Source organism: Mytilus trossulus, chromosome 2 (assembly GCF_036588685.1).
Source record: "Mytilus trossulus isolate FHL-02 chromosome 2, PNRI_Mtr1.1.1.hap1, whole genome shotgun sequence".
NCBI lineage: Eukaryota > Metazoa > Mollusca > Bivalvia > Mytilida > Mytilidae > Mytilus > Mytilus trossulus.
Genome location: NC_086374.1, coordinates 75,405,811 through 75,419,095, shown reverse-complemented (window position 1 = coordinate 75,419,095; position 13,285 = coordinate 75,405,811). Strand labels below are relative to the sequence as shown.

The 13,285-nt window shown below is 35.9% G+C and overlaps 1 protein-coding gene across 3 annotated transcripts in view; it reads right to left on the bottom strand.

Moving 5' to 3' along the window:
• Positions 1-13,285, bottom strand: part of LOC134708025 (glutamate decarboxylase 1-like) — a 154,005-nt gene that overhangs the window by 102,642 nt on the left and 38,078 nt on the right. The gene's annotated exons all lie outside the window — the stretch shown is intronic.

Below are 13,285 nucleotides of genomic sequence, written 5' to 3'. Positions count from 1 at the left end.
CTTCTTCGATCACCAAAATGATCTAATACCTTCCTGCAGCAGTGACAGCTCTCCCTCCTCCACCGTTTGACTACCCACTACCCATTGCACCACCTACAGACACCATCTACGGACCTCGAGCACAGCAGTGTTTGCAGCTCAGTAAAAATCCTACCGCATACCACACCTTTGGATCGCGAACTGAAAACGATGGTATCTTCATTGGAAGCTTACCAGTTACTTCTGATGGTGATGGTATTTTCGTGGAAGGTGTGAGGTACAAAGGAACCCTTGACCTCTGGGAACTCATGGTGAAAAAGAAACCAGAATCGTTCGAGCCCGAAGATTTTAAGACCTTGCCGACTATGCAGAGATCCTGAACAGTTCCGGTGCCATGTATCAAGGTAATTAACCCTCTCGAGAACCCGAAGTCGATAAAGATTTCAAGTGGACGAATATTGTGTCGCACATCTAAAGCAAGATAAGCATTGTAGCGGACTTCAAAACGTATCTCTACCCGCCGACTTTGACCAGCTCCTCTATCGCTGCAACGCTGCCTACTGTGCTGGAAACAATGGTGTGCACAACGAGACTATGGCGATCCTCGATGCCATGACGAAAGGTGAACACCTCAGCATCAAAGAATATAAGCAACTCCATCGTAATATTTTGTAAATAAATGTTAAGAATTAAAAAAGGTTTTGCTGGTAGAAGTTTGTTTGACACTATCGCCGTTATCGCTGGTCGCATGTTCATCTCCTCTACTGCCAAGACCTTGGAAAGTAAGGCTATGAGCGCTGCCACCTATGCAGCCATGATAGGAGTTGAAAAGGTGGTAGCCAAAGTCGTCGACCATGACGTTGACAAAGTGAACCGCCCTCGAAAACCCATTGTCCAACGCAGCAAGCCCAATCAACAGCTCAGTGTTAAACGCAGTAAGCCCCACAACCAAACCCAGTTAAACAATCTCATCTCTGGTCGAGGAATCGCTACCATTCACGACTTCCTCCAAATGTCTGACATCCTTACAATCACAGAAGGGTTGACCTTCGATGAAAGTCTTCAAAAATATAATACCAGGTTCACAAATTCGAACCATAACCCGGCGCCCAATTTACCAACTCTGGAGCGGAGATCCCAATCAACATTGCAGGACCTGATCTTCCACCCAACCGAACGTTATCTCTTGGTAGAAGGGCGACTTCAAAAGCACGACGGCACTGCATATGCAGACGTTAATCTCATTCACAATGGTATCATGTATCTCTTCAAAACTATCTGTTATCGACTTTCCGGCCAGCAGATGGAACACATTAACGACCCTGGCATCGCCACTACTATGCTGGGAATGTTAACCTAGCCCAACGACTTCTCTAAATCGTAGGGTCTCAACCAACTGTGGCATAAGCATTCTTTCACCAATGCCGAGGCTGAGAACACTGGATTTGCAGCCTGCCATGGATACATTATCACCAAGCCCACCAAAAAAGGATCATACTCGTTTGCCATCCCCCTGAAACGTATTTTGAAATGATTTCAACAAAATAGTGTACGGGTTCAGGCACAAACTCCCACTCGTTCGCAATTCAGATGCAAATACCATTCTTAGGGCAGCCGCCGTCAATAACGTGGCAAACATAATCCTGATTAAGATCTCTTGGTTCCTCCCCCACGTCACTCTTGCAGACGAAAACAAGATGCAACTGTACAAAACTATCCAGAATAAATCCAAGAACCACAGTGGATTTCGCATGAGACAGTGTGATTTCATAGCCATTCCCCAAGCCTCACAGTTTAACTGCCGCCTAGCTGCCATTAGTGGTCACGAAAAGCCTAGATATATCATTGTTGCCTTCCAAATTTAACCGACAGCGATAATGATAAAACCCACAATGCTACCGTGTTCAATCACTGTCGATTGCAAAATATCCATGTCACCCTCAAAGCTGAACGCTACTCAGCCGTCGACTTGAATGCCGGTTTTTCACAAAACAAGGTCGCAAAAGTGTTTAAGGAGGCTTCAGAAAAAAATTCTACAATATTGGCACCCTCCTCAGTAACGGAGGTGTCAACCCCTCTGATTTCATTGACCTATAGCCGCTGTTCGTCATCGATGTAAGTCATCAGTCCGAGTGGACATCCAGATTCGAGCGGAATTCAAGCGTAATGTTCCCGCCAACACCGAAGCATTTGCATTTGCAATCTCCGGTTCGAATCGGATGGTCATAAGTTGAACGTCGTGTTTTAATAAATAAATGGACACCATACTGTTGCAGCAAATCATCGACAACACAGACCCAAAAAGATGGTTTTCATCCTTGTCTCTGGAAACGATAGTCGCATTCTTACCCGGTTCACCCCTTCCCTCAACTACAATTTATGGAATAGAACACCATATTGGGATTTAAGCGACAGCTCAACACATTTGATCGGGCAACAAACGGTTACAAAGAGGGTTAATGCATTGTTAGCATCAGAAGCATCAACAGCATCCTGGTGAACAGTGGCATCACCAATGGAAGCTACGTAAACGGCACCCAACAGTCCACTATCTACAGAGTTTCCCTCGCAATCGATCCAGGGGTAAAGATCATTCAAAAACACCAAAAACATGGAGTACTTACCCGTGACCTTGACAACCATCAATCGCATGCAGACATACCTCACCGATCAAGACGGCGATCATATCAATCTCCGCAGTGAACATCTCACCATCCGCTTTCATCTTCGTGAGGTATGAATGAATAGTCCATCAAAATACGGTTTGAACTTGATAAAAGGTCAAGCTAATAAATTATAGAGAGCAGCCCTGTCACCATTCGTTTATCCCACACAAACCTGCAAGGTAAACACGCGACGGATTGAAAAGATCACCAAGCTCCTACAAAAAGGTTCTAGTGGTATGTCTCTGATAATAAGCACTACCCAATTGAAGAAAAACATTCAAAAAGAATGTGGATTCCTATCCATGTTAGCGGAAAGGGCAATGCGAGCCCTTCTTATGTTGGCAATCTCAATTCTGCTAGCATGAGGTGTTTGAGCCCTAAGTTACCTGTGTGAAATAGCCGCCAGCAATGAACTTGAACCTGGATTTTACATCAAAAGGGGTGGTTGTGTGAGCTGTTTGAAGGTGCGTGGTAAAGGTCTGTTTATCTTTCCCCGCCAAGCTAACTTCAACCTATGGTGACAGTTTATACCTGAAACAAGGTCCTCGATTCTACTAGGGTTCTGGTCTAATCTGATCTGGAGCAAAGAGTCCGTTCAAAAACATTCCCCTTTTAATACAATCTATATATATATATATATTTATATAGAATCTATGGTTTGATTGAATTTAATAGACATTGAAAGACCAGGAGCTCTCAACCCCATTTAAGCGGTCTCGGGTAGGTTTTCGCTATATATTTTGAATATCCAACTGGCACTTCGGGCGCTCCGTAAACATGGAAGACAGAAAGTGTACCCAAATTCATTTTTGTAACGTTTGTATCTACATATTAACTAAATATCTGCAAAATATTGAAAAGATTGAAAGAACAGGGGGCTCTCAACATTACCCTGTGCCCTTTGTCCTAACATTTTGACATTTTTTAACTGAAAAGTGACAATTTAAGCCCTTCGTAGATATTGAAGATGTCATTTTTCTGAAAAACCCTTCTATTACAACCTCTATATATACACAGTCAATGATTTGGTTGAATTTTACGGACATTGAAAGACCAGGGGGGTCTCAACCTTATTTAAGCGGTCTCGGGTAGGTTTTCGCTATATATTTTGAATATCCAACTGGCACTTTGAGCGCTCCGTAAACATGGAAGACAGGAAGTGTACCCAAATTTATTTTTGTCACGTTTGTATCTACCTATTGACTAAATATCTGCATAATATTAGAAAGGTTGAGAGATCAAGGGGCTCTCATCCTTACCCTGTCCCCTTTGTCCTAACATTTTGACATTTTTTAGCTGAAAAGTGACAATCTAAGCCCTCCCTAGATATTAAAGATGGCGTTTTTTTCTGGAAAATCATTCTGTTACAAAAATGTACAACCTTTTATAAATACAGAGTCAATGGTTTGGTTGAATATTATGGACATTGAAATACCAGGGGGTCTCAACCTCATTTAAGCGGTCTCGGGTAGGTTTTTGCTATATATTTTGAATATCCAACTGGCACTTTGGGCGCTCCGTAAACATGGAAGACAGGAAGTGTACCCAAATTCATTTTTGTCACGTTTGTATCTGCCTATTTATTAAATATCTGCATAATATAAGAAAGATTGAGAGATCAGGGGGCTCTCACCATTGCCCTGTGCCCTTTGTTCCTAAAAGTTTGACATTTTTTTGTTGAAAAGTGACAATCTAAGCCCTCCGTTGATATTGAAGATGACGTTTTTCTGAAAAACCCTTCAATTACAACCTTTAAATATACAGAATCAATGATTTGGTTGAATGTTATGGACATTGAAAGACCAGGGGGGTCTCAACCTCATTTAAGCGGTCTCGGGTAGGTTTTCGCTATATATTTTGAATATCCAACTGGCACAAGGCGCTCCGTAAACATGGAAGACAGGAAGTATACCCGAATTCATTTTCTTCACGTTTGTATCTACCTATTGAATAAATATCTGCATAATATTAGAAAGATTGAGAGATCAGGGGGCTCTCACTATTACCCTGTGCCCTTTGTCTTAGTATTTTGACATTTTTAGTTGAAAAGTTACAATCTAAGCCCTCCGTAGATATTGAAGATGACGTTTTCTGGAAAATCCTTCTATTACAACCTTTATATATACAGAGTCATTGATTTGGTTGAATATTATGGACATTGAAAGACCAGGGGGGTCTCAACCTCATTTAAGCGGTCTCGGGTAGGTTTTCGCTATATATTTTGAATAATTAACTGGCACTTTGGGCGCTCCCTAAACATGGAAGACAGGAAGTGTACCCGAATTCATTTTTGTCACGTTTGTGTCTACCTATTGACTAAATATCTGCATAATATTAGAAAGATTGAGAGATCAGGGGGCTCTCACCATTACCCTGTGCCCTTTGTCCTAACATTTTGACATTTTATTTAGCTTAAAAGTGACAATCTAAGCCCTCCGTAGATATTGAAGATGACGTTTTTTTTTCTGAAAAACCCTTCTTTTACAACCTTTATATATACACAGTCAATGATTTGATTGAATTTTACGGACATTGAAAGACCAGGGGGTCTCAACCTCATTTAAGCGGTCTCGGGTAGGTTTTCGCTGTATATTTTGAATATCCAACTGGCACTTTGGGCGCTCCGTAAACATGAAAGACAGGAAGTGTACCCAAATTCCTTTTAGTCATATTTGTATCTACCTATTGACTAAATGTCTGCTTAATATTAGGCAGATTGAAAGATCAGGGGGCTATCACCATTGCCCTGTGCCCTTTGTCCTAAAATTTTGATATTTTTTTTAACTGAAAAGTGACAATATAAGCCCTCCAGAGATATCGAATATGACAATATTCTGGGAAATCCTTCTAATACAACCTTTATATATACAGAGTCTATGATTTAATTAAATTTTATGGACATTTAAAGACCAGGGGGTCTCACATTCACTTAAGCGGTCTCAGGTAGGTTTTCACTGTATATTTTGAATATCCAACTGGCACTTTGGGCGCTCCGTAAACATGAAAAACAGGAAGTGTACCCAAATTCCTTTTAGTCATGTTTGTATCTACCTATTGACTAAATGTCTGCTTAATATTAGGCAGATTGAAAGATCAGGGGGCTATCACCATTGCCCTGTGCCCTTTGTCCTAAAATTTTGATAATTTTTAACTGAAAAGTGACAATATAAGCCCTCCATATATATCGAATATGACAATATTCTGGGAAATCCTTCTAATACAACCTTTATATATACAGAGTCTATGATTTAATGAAATTTTATGGACATTGAAAGACCAGGGGGTCTCACACTCATTTAAGCGGTCTCAGGTAGGTTTTCACTGTATATTTTGAATATCCAACTGGCACTTTGGGCGCTCCGTAAACATGAAAGACAGGAAGTGTACCCAAATTTCTTTTAGTCATGTTTGTATCTACCTATTGACTAAATGTCTGCTTAATATTAGGCAGATTGAAAGATCAGGGGGCTATCACCATTGCCCTGTGCCCTTTGTCCTAAAATTTTGATAATTTTTAACTGAAAAGTGACAATATAAGCCCTCCATAGATATCGAATATGACAATATTCTGGGAAATCCTTCTAATACAACCTTTATATATACAGAGTCTATGATTTAATGAAATTTTATGGACATTGAAAGACCAGGGGGGTCTCACACTCATTTAAGCGGTCTCAGGTAGGTTTTCACTGTATATTTTGAATATCCAACTGGCACTTTGGGCGCTCCGTAAACATGAAAGACAGGAAGTGTACCCAAATTCCTTTTAGTCATGTTTGTATCTACCTATTGACTAAATGTCTGCTCAATATTAGGCAGATTGAGAGATCAGGGGGCTCTCAACATTACCCGGTGCCCTTTGTCCGAACGTTTTGTCATTATTGGCTGAAAATTTGTTTTTTTGGCTTTCCGTATACTAGTATATTTCTATTTAAAAATATGAATATTTCTAGAGTTATCGGTTTTTTCTTTTTTGTCTTTAGAAATATAATATACAAAAATACATCTTTGAAGTCGTTTTATTGACATAAATTTATATTACATAAAGACAAATCATATATGTTACTTAGAAAAGGGTTAGGCTTTATATTCGAGGACAACGAGAAATTACGACAGCTTGAAGAAGTCATTTAACCATTTCCTACTTATCTCTTCAGTCATTTTAACTATGAAAATCATGCTTTTAATGTTATCAAGTATTTAATTTTCTTATAATTTTCAACTTCATTTTGAATATCGAACTGACTGCTAGCAGCCGGTTGGATATTGAATATCGAATAACGAATAACGAACCGGCTTCTAACTTCACATACATGAAGAAATTACATAAAAAATGTGGTGCACACTAAATAACGCGCCAAGCGGGTTATCTTAAGTGTGCACCACATTTTTTTATGTTCTTTCGAATAAACAGAAAAAATATTACAGTCATTTCTTATAATTTAAATCTTAATTCCATTTTAAACCGGAGTAAATCATGAAAAAACGTTGATGACGTCATGGTCACATGACAAAACAATGTCTATGGGCTGATAACAAAACGACGTCAGCCAACCAGAAGACACGTTACATGAAAAAATCAAATATATATTTCGCAAAACATTTTCCTATTATTGATTTATGTTCTAAACATTTTTTTTATCAGTATTCATTGAAGAGATGTAATTGTAACAAACGATGAGGAATTTTTGTTTGCACTAGTTACTATTCGCGTATTTATCATGTTTAAAGATCGAACGAAAGTTACGTGTGCAAATCTAGGCGATATCAATACATTGGAACGCCCTCATGGTCATCTCGAGGTAAAAAGGAGGAGAAATTCTGCTCTAATGCATATCATTTGATGTGTTTGTGCCTGTAGTACAGTCTTTACCATACCTTACTTTCTGGTTTGCTTGTGTTTAGTATATAATTTTGATTATTCCAGTCAAATAAGATTTGGCTGCGTGAATTTTCATTTCAATTCATACATGTGTTTTTTTATATTAAGGGAGCCATGTGAGCAGATGCAATTTCCCAAGAGGAAGTATGTTAGTTAAGTAAATAAAAAGTGTTTAATACAATTAAAATATGTGTATGTATTAAAAAAAATGCCCTTGAAAAATAATTAATATCTTTTGATACAGTTGTTTTCATTATATGGTAATGATTGTTTATTGACTCGAGTAAGATAGTTATATTGCTATGCATGTGAATCTCAATGTATTAATTACATTCATTATTCTGACTTAGCAAAATACTTTTTCCTTTTGCCCATGAAACAGGTCTGAAATGTATTCAAACTGGAGATGATTGCACCAATAACACATCCCTTATTATTATCAGCAGGTCAATCCCAATACCACCACTTTAGACTCGAAAGTTGAAACTCTTAAATGTTCCCTTACGAAGAGTTCTGATTACATAGACAAACAAGGGGATATGAGGTTTTCATCAAAATAGAATAGATCTGTCATTTTTTTTTTATAAACAAGTGAATTTAATATAAATTTTATCCAAGACATATAGCCCTATCTATGTCTGTTGTAATCCGAGATTACTCTGAGTCCAACGGCTGTTTTGCTAGACAAGCTGGTGCCGTCAGACAACAGCGTCCAATCGTGCCGTTGCACGTCAGACTAATCTCAAACTATGTCTGTTGAAACGATGATCGGGAATGACAATAGTTCTAACAAGTACTGATGAGATCGTGGTCATCTAATGAAAGACTTTTTTTTATTTTTGTCTCCCATTTCAAATAACTGTATGTTGAATAACTACTTTACCTCGGCAATGATCTGAATTAACTGTTGACAAAACTTTTTAATTTTTGAAATACTAAGGGCTATCTACCTCAGGATAGATTACCTTAGCTGCTTTTGGCAAACTTTAAGGAATTTTGGTCCTCTATGCTCTTGAACTTCGTACTTTATTTGGCGTTTCTAACTTTTTTGGATTCGAGCGTCACTGATGAGTCTTTTGTAGTCGAAACGCGCGTTGACGTAATTATAAAATTTAATCCTGGTATCTATGATGAGTTTATACACAAAACATCATGTTAGCATTCCGACTTTTGACCTTTTATTTACAAATCGATTGATCACACGTGCGTTTGAATCGATTGAAGCAATATATGAACAAGAAAAACATCTAAGAAAAAACAAAATGTCAAGGATACACCAATTTTGAAACAGCATGCGGCCTAAAAAATGGCGAAAGCGGTAAGTATCTTCTTTTTTTTCATAAAAAAGTCTCCAAAACAGGAGCGGTAAAATCCAAAGAACCATTAATCAAATTGATGTGGCCTAACTAAAAAAGTTTCAATCTTATTTTCACCAAAAAGTATACAGCTCGTTTGATCATCATAAGAAACATCTACTAGTATGTAAAGTTTCACGAAATTTTGATAAGTTGTTCCGTCAAGTTACGGTGCAACATAATACGCCGGACAGACAGAGGGCGTTTAAAAAAAAACCAAACTCAAACATATTCATTTATCACGTGGTTCCCTTGATTCCCGCCATATTATTTTTATTGATCACGTATTAACACGCGTATCCCTTATCTTACAATCTATATATCTTTCTTTAATCAAATTACTGTTTTGGACGTCATTTTCAACAATTACTTGGCATTCCTATAGGACAAACTGATGTTCACTTCTTACTGACATTGATTTATGTAAGCCATACTTCATAGTCCACCAATTTATTATACTGTAGTCCATGCATTTTGTCAAAACCACCCAAACGTATAATAAAGTTCAAAGACATAATATAGAGGATCGTAAACTTTGATATCAGCAAATCTGTTCAAAATTCATTTTGGTCGTACATATAATTCCGTCAGTAATTTTTGTTTTGATCAGATCCTTTCTGTAATTGAATACTGAGAACTAAATCTGTAATCATTAACAGTTTCATGCATGGATATAATGTGCACTGGAAAATATCAATTTCTCATGATACAATTCTACAAATCTGATGTATTCTAAAAAAAAAAACAGTTTTGGTTGAAATGAATGCTGTTATCCTGGCCGACCGAGTGTATTATATTATTGAATTATTACGAAATTTTGATAAGTTGTTCCGTCAAGTTACGGTGCAACATAATACGCCGGACAGACGGAGGGCGTTTAAAAAAAAACCAAACTCAAACATATTCATTTATCACGTGGTTCCCTTGATTCCCGCCATATTTTTTACTGATCACGTATTAACACGCGTATCCCTTATCTTACAATCTATATATCTTTCATGGTTTTGATTATGCAAATCATTTTTCAATATGATTTGCTCCATTATTCTATATTTTACATGCTTATTTATGTCAAACTGGTAGTTAATAAAGTAAACAATGGATTACTATTATTAATTGTCTTATGCTTCAATTGTATTTTCGTCACAATTCTACTTGAGTACTTTCTATTTATCATAAAGCATAGAAATAAAAAAGATCCCTAAATAGGTTGTATTTTAAAAGTGTGCTCGATTACGTGTTGTTTTGTTGTTTTGTTTTATAACGGGAATGCTATATGAGTCCAAACACAAAAGATAAAGTATTTGATTCCTTAAAGTATATTTACTTACTAGAACATATCTGCGATATTGCGTGTCCGTGACTGAATAACAGTGTCTAATTATTACGTGTAAGCCTTATTCAGTTATAATAACCTTCCATCATTACCGAACTGAACAAAGAAATAACACGACAAATGCCGTATACGGTGCAGGAAATAATTTCCGGGTCGACGGGTTTAAACAGAAACGTTTTGAAAGCAGAGAAAAACATGCATTTTTAAATCAGCACGACTTAATCAGATGACAATGCCAATACTAAAAATCCAGGCTTACTGCAATAGAGCGGCTGTTGTTTGCTCTATGGTCGGGTGGTTGTCGCTGTGACATATTCACCATTTCCTTTCTCAATTTTATAGACAGCATAAATGTTTTGACTCGTTCAATACACATTCTTTGTATGAAAAAGATGTTATTCAATAAAAAAAATCTGCTATTCTTATTTTTATTGTATGAATAAATTTCAAAATCATAAAAATCCTTATTTTATCTAAGGCTTAATTCTTTTAAGTCAGTTTCAAATTCATCAGTTGTGTTTAATATCAAATGAGAACATAAAGATGAAAGAATCTACATAATTATTGGTTTGATTATGTAAGACATAAGACAGTAGACATAAGACATTTTATTTCACTGAAGGGTGTGTGTAATTACAACATTTTTTTACAAACAATAAAAGTGTGAACATATTTACTTTAGAACAACATGGTAAACAAAGTTGCCATAATAGTAATGTAATATTATATAAGTAATACTGATATGTGACAGGAAGTACAAGTTATAGTAAAATGATTAAGCACATGTATTAAAAGGTTTTAATAACACTTTTGCAAAACTTGCTATTCCAGTAAGTGTAAATAAATCTCATGTATTCATCAGTCCTTTAAATTTTAAAACATTTAGGTTATTACATATATTTAAAGCTACAAATTTAGCTGTTAAATTGTTGAAAAAGGTACATTTGAATAAGTAATGAAACTCATCACCAAGTTCATAAATATTAAAGGTTGTATATGGAAAAGTAGGAAGATAAGAGTTACCTGTCCTTGTAGGTATCTACCTTATATTATGTGAAATATGAAATTTGAAATTAAAAAAAAAATAAAAAAAAAAATGATCACTTAGATTTGCCAAAATTTTGACAGCTGTTGTATATACAATAATCATTTATCCCGTTAACTGAGATAGCAAAATAGAATGTAGACACTAAAGCTTAATTTCGAAAAAAAAGTATAATTAAAAATGTAAAGGTATACAAAGTCATGTTAAAATCTGACACTATTAGTGTTAATTTTGGGTTGTTTTCCTTTGTCACAATTGAAAATTTGATTTCTGGATCTTATTTGGGTTTATCATATTTATGTTTTTAAAGGCAGCTTTGTCAGCATATAAAGTGGTTCTATTGTGTTAAAGTGAATTTGTATTATTGTTTATATCATCGTCTCATTTGTTCCTGTTCGAATATTCTAACATGTATATTCTAGAAATTTTTTTGTCTTGAGATAGTTTCAAACGAAGCAATAGTTGAAGCTTGTTTCAACAGCATTGATTCGTATTACATATATTATATTCAAAGTGTATGCACTGTAAATGTTAATATGTAACCTCTCATACTTTTTATATTTATATTAAAATTTACATTGCATACTAAAATAGAGTGTGACCCGGATTTAGTTGTTCACTAACTTTGGAAATGTGATAATGTGAGAGGACACGGTGTCTGAAGGCCACATATTCTTTTTTCAAATATTTAGAATATACATATATGGGGCAATATGCGCAATTGATTTTTCATAGGCGGTAATGGTAACGTTTTCTTCTGTAGCTCAGTGGATATCGTAAACTTGGATATGTATAATGGCTCGTATTGAAGCTAAGACATTTTTTCACATATGTAGTTAAATTATTTAGGTACGAAGTGATTTACCCCGAACATCCTTTCTTGTTGCGGCTCATTGAGGTTAAAATATCCCTTTCTTCACAAGTCCTTTGAAAATTTAATAGCTCCATAGTTTTTAAACATTTATTCTATGGTCCTCTACTTTCCAAACTAACACAAATGGTTAAGCTCAGTCCCATGTTAAAAATAGAAACATGTTTAATATCGCTACAAAGAGATTTTTTGTTTACAAAAACATTTTTAAGTTTCTCAATTTGAGGCGCATTGGGGATATAAACCCATATAAATATATTTATAACCATCTCTTTGGTCTTGTAGTTGCGCGCTCGCATCATCAGTAGCTTGAATTTTATTTCTAATGAGGCAAACGATTTTATTATAAGCAATCCAAGCCTTAACTTGGTGAAAACATTACAATGCCAATGGGCAGTGGAAGGGAAACAGCAAATCATAATCGCAAAACAGTTTTCAGCGTTCACAAATGCAAACCAAAGCGAATTTCAAATAGGTTTGATTGCTTGATTGATTGCTTTTATAGAAAAGTGCATGCATATTCTGGTTTAAGTAAAGCGTAATAATTCAATGATATAATACACTCGGTCGGCCAGGATAACAGCATTCATTTCAACCAAAACTGTTTTTATATAGAAAACATACTGTTACATCCCTCAGATTTGTAGAATTGTATCATGAGATATTGATATTTTCCAGTGCACAGATTTAGTTCTCAGTATTCAATTACAGAAAGGACCTGATCAAAACAAAAATTACTGACGGAATTATATGTACGACCAAAATGAAATTTGAACAGATTTGCTGATATCAAAGATTACGATCCACTATATTATGTCTTTGAACTTTATTATACGTTTGGGTGGTTTTGACAAAATGCATGGACTATAATAAATTGGTGGACTATGAAGGATGGCTTACATTAATCAATGTCAGTAAGAAGTGAACATCAGTTTGTCCTATAGGAATGCCAAGTAATTGTTGAAAATGACTTCCAAAATAGTAATTTGATTAAAGAAAGTTTGACTATGATTTTGTTAATTTGATCATAAGAAAGGAGTGTGACAACGGAGTAAACTTAAAATGCATCATTCTGTCATGTTCAATGCAATCGGCCGAGATACATTCAGATAGATTGGTTATGTCGAGTAATGTCATTTTATTGGATATCT